We start from the raw sequence: 4,684 nt of genomic DNA, 5'->3' as shown, positions 1-4,684 counted from the left end.
CTGTGACGGTTGGGGGCGCAAGTAGGGAGAGTGGCCTTTAAAAGGAGGGCGACCCCTTTCGGAAGGCGACCATGTCTTCTCGCTCCCTTATGCATCGCGTCTTTCCACCTTCCAAGCCCCCGGATAGGGGATACCCGCCGTCTTTTTGCCTCATCGTTGGAGGAACGCAACTCAGTGGGAGTTGGTACCTTTCAGCCATCGTTCGGCTTCAAGGATTTTCATCACACAGCCCGGTTGCTCCCCTCCGCTGGTGGTCACCCAAGACGGTGACCTCCAGCTCCTGGATGGGGAGAGGCAATCCGGGCTGTGATCCCGATCCCGCCCTCAGCATCGAGGGTGTTCGTCATCCTCACTGGGGCGGGGAGCGAGGCGAGCCGGGGCTCTACCTCCTGCGCGGGTCGGCGGGCCACCTCTTCTTCCAGCTTCTGGTGGTGGCAATCGCCCTCCAGCCCTGCGGCGGAGACGTCCTCCAGCCATGCCGGGGAAGGCGAACTGTTGCTACCCAGCTAGGATGCAACATTCCGCCCTCTCCCTCGCATTCGCGGCGAGGATGGCAGCGAGGACTCGCCGGTGCGCTTGGGAGCGGCCCGCTCTTTGGCTTTAATAGCTGGTTCGCGTCCCTTGAGCGGGACCGCGAACGAGAGCCCTTCGGTGGCCGCGTCCACCCGGGACCATGGCTGCTGCTGCAGAGGTCGCCGGCAGGTCCCCCGACGTTCGTCGCCCCGCAGGGTCGAGGTTGCTCATACCCGCGGGGGACGGAACCAGAGTTCCGTTTGTAATGGCACTTTGAATGCCAGTGTTTTTGTTCATTATGGCTGTCGAGGCCTGAACATGTATGTAATTTTGACACGGAGCCGTGTTTTTTCCTCACTTTCGAGCACTAAGACTCGCCTGTTGATTATCTGAACCGCTTCACCAAGCATGAGTCGCCCCGTGTCAAGGTGACGAGTGAGGTATCCGTATCCCGGAGGCGTAGGAGTCCCTCGGCTCGGTCGGCCTTGTTGTCTGAGGCTCCTCTAGCTTAGTTAAAGGGACCCCTTGGCCGCTCTTTCGATGAGCCGAGGCCAGGGGTAGCGATATCAGTATGAACAGAGGCGGAGTTGGCTCGAAAATGAAACCTGGTTGGTCGGAGCCTAGCCGGGTTGTCCGTTAGCGGGACCGACGCCGGGGTTGATCAGCCGAGGCCTCGGGTCGGGCTGGCGCCCTTGGGAGATGGTTGGCCGAGGCCCCAGGGGTAACCGGCCGAGCCGCCTGCTCGGGCCGGATTCCCGGAGAAGTCCCTGGCAGCGATTGTTCGGGCGTGGCGATGACGTCGTCCTCCAGAGTGGGGATCCCTGGACCGCGTCGCCGTCCGAGGCTAGGCCGAACCTCGCTGAAGGCGTCGTCGATGCCGAGGGTGCTGCTGCCCCCTTCCAGCGTCAAGACCCGAGCCTGCAGGATCAGAGTGTCTTGTAGCGTGTGCCTTCTGCGGCCGCCGAGGCCAGAATACACACCCTCGCTGTGTTGTAAAGCTATGTCTCCTTTCCTCTTGTTTCGAGTATCTGGACTTTTTTGTCGGTAACAAGGATGTTTGTGCGAGCGAGAGTTGCTTCTCGCGGAAGGTGATGAGTGAGGTATCCGTATCCCGGAGGCGTGGGAGTCCCTCGGCTCGGTCGGCCTTGCCGCTTACGCGCCCTTTCACCCGTCCATGAAGCCCTGTCCTCGACTCAGTCGAGAAGGCTCGAAGGATCGCTTCGGCAGAAGAGCTTCCGAACGTGAAGACTTGTTCGGTCCGCGGAATCACTTTATCCGAACGCGAGTTACTTATCGCAGAAGGTGATGAGTGAGGTATCCGTATCCCGGAGGCGTAGGAGTCCCTCGGCTCGGTCAGCCTTGGCTGCTTACGTGTACTCCGTCGTTTTCAGGATCCACTTTTCGAAGTAGTCAGAAAGCACGAAAGATATTCTGGCAGAAGAGATCTTTTTTCGAGGAAAATTTCAACGCAGAGGGGGTTCCCCCCCTTTTAGCCCCCGAGGGAGGGTCGGGCTTTGCCGAGGCGAGGCCGACCCTTCCTTGATGACTAAACTTTGCGTGGGTGCGAGGTATATGAACAACTTGAAAACATCTTAAGGGTAGAAGCGACGTAGCTGTTGGATGTTCCAAGCGTTGCCGTAGACCTCGCCTTGACTGTTGGCCAGCTTGTACGTTCCGGGCTTCAGAACTTTGGCGATGACGAATGGCCCCTCCCAGGGGGCATGAGCTTGTGCCTCCCTCGGGCGTCTTGTCGCAGCCGAAGCACCAGGTCGCCCACCTGGAGGTCTCGGGGCCGGACCCCTCGGGCGTGGCAGCGTCGCAGGGACTGCTGGTACCGCGCCGAGTGTAGTAAGGCCTTGTCCCGAGCCTCTTCCAGCTGGTCCAGCGAGTCTTCTCGGCTAGCTTGGTTGCTTTGATCGTTGTAGGCCCTCGTCCTCGGGGAGCCGTATTCCAGGTCAGTGGGCAAGACGGCCTCAGCCCCGTAGACCAGGAAGAACGGCGTGAAACCCGTGGCTCGGCTCGGCGTTGTCCTCAGGCTCCAGACCACCGAGGGGAGTTCCTTCATCCATCGCTTGCCGAACTTGTTGAGGTCGTTGTAAATCCGAGGCTTGAGCCCCTTGTAGAATCATTCCGTTGGCACGCTCTACTTGCCCATTCGACATGGGATGGGCCACGGCGGCCCAGTCCACCCGGATGTGGTGATCCTCGCAGAAGTCCAAGAATTTTCTGCCGGTGAACTGGGTACTGTTGTCGGTGATGATGGAGTTCGGGACCCCGAAGCGATGGATGATGTTGGTGAAGAACGTCACCGCCTGCTCGAACCTGATGCTGTTCAGAGGTCAGACCTCGACCCACTTGGAGAATTTGTCGATGGCGACCAGCAGGTGCGTGTAGCCCCCGGGCGCCTTCTGCAAGGGGCCGACGAGGTCCAGACCCCACACAACAAAGGGCTAGGTGATGGGTATCGTCTGCAGAGCCTGAGCGGGCAGGTGGGTCTGCTTCGCATAGAATTGACACCCTTCGCAGGTGCGGACAATTCTAGTGGCGTCAGCCACCGCCGTTGGCCAGTAGAAGCCTTGCCGGAAAGCATTCCCGACAAGGGCTCGAGGCGCTGCGTGATGGCCGCAAGCCCCCGAGTGTATCTCTTGCAGGAGTTCCTGACCTTCGGCGACGGAGATGCATCGCTGGAGGATGCCCGAGGGGCTGCGGTGGTACAGCTCCTCATCGCCCAGCAAGACGAACGACTTGGCGCGTCGCGCTACCCGCCGAGCCTCGGCTCGGTCGAGGGGTAGCTCCCCTTGGCGGAGATGTTGCAGGTACGGGGTCTGCCAATTTCGATCAGGCGTGGCCCCGCTCCGCTCCTCCTCGATGCGCAGTGCCTCGCCCTCGGAGGCCGAGGGTACCTCGGGCTGAACCGAGGGCGCCTCGGGCCGAGCTGAGGGTGCCTCGGGCTGGACCGAGGGCGCCTCAGGCTCGGGCGAGTCATCGATCTTGACGGAGGGTTGATGCAGATCCTGGGAGAAGACGTCCGGGGGAACCGTTGTTCGCCCCGAGGCTATTTTTGCCAGCTTGTCCGCAGTCTCGTTGTAGCGCCGAGCGATGTGGTTAAGCTCGAGCCCGTAGAACTTGTCTTCCAGGCGCCGAACCTCATCGCAATAGGCCTCCGTCTTCGGGTCGCGGCAGTGGGAGTTCTTCATGACTTGGTCGATGACGAGCTGCGAGTCACCGCGGGCGTCGAGGCGCCTGACCCCTAGCTCGATGGCGATCCGCAACCCGTTGACCAGAGCCTCGTACTCAACCACATTGTTGGACGCCGGGAAATGGAGGCGTAGCACATAGCGTAGGTGTTTCCCGAGGGGCGAGACGAAGAGTAGGCCCGCGCCGGCTCCCGTCTTCATCAGCGACCCGTCGAAGAACATGGTCCAGAGCTCCGGTTGGATCGGAGCCGTCGGTAGCTGGGTGTCGACCCATTCGGCTACGAAGTCCGCCAAGACCTGGGACTTGATGGCCTTCCGAGGGGCGAACGAGATTGTCTCGCCCATGATTTCCACCGCCCATTTTGCAATCCTGCCTGAGGCCTCTCGGCACTGGATGATCTCCCCCAGGGGGAAGGATGACACCACAGTTACCGGATGAGACTCGAAGTAGTGTCGCAACTTCCGCCTCGTCAGGATTACTGCATACAACAGCTTCTGAACTTGTGGGTAGCGGATCTTGGTTTCGGACAGTACCTCGCTGACGAAGTAAACCGGCCTCTGAACGGGCAATGCATGCCCTTCTTCTTGCCTCTCGACCATAATCGCGGCGCTAACCACCTGAGTGGTCGCGGCGACGTAGACCAAGAGGGCTTCTCCATCAGTTGGAGGCACCAAGATTGGCGCCTTTGTGAGGAGCGCCTTCAGGTTCCCGAGAGCTTCCTCGGCCTCAGGGGTCCAAGCGAAGCACTCGGCCTTCCTTAAGAGGCGGTACAGAGGCAGGCCTCTTTCGCCGAGGCGTGAGATGAAGCGGCTCAGGGCCGCGAGACATCCCATGACCCTCTGTACGCCTTTTAAGTCCTTGATGGGCCCCATGCTGGTGATGGTTGCGATCTTCTCCGGGTTGGCTTCGATGCCCCGCTCGGAGACGATGAACCCCAAGAGCATGCCCCGGGGCACCCCGAAGACACACTTCT

The sequence above is a fragment of the Zea mays genome, chromosome 9 (assembly GCF_902167145.1).
Source record: "Zea mays cultivar B73 chromosome 9, Zm-B73-REFERENCE-NAM-5.0, whole genome shotgun sequence".
NCBI lineage: Eukaryota > Viridiplantae > Streptophyta > Magnoliopsida > Poales > Poaceae > Zea > Zea mays.
The sequence above is the reverse complement of the archived record's forward strand: the minus strand, read 5'-3'. Positions refer to the sequence as shown.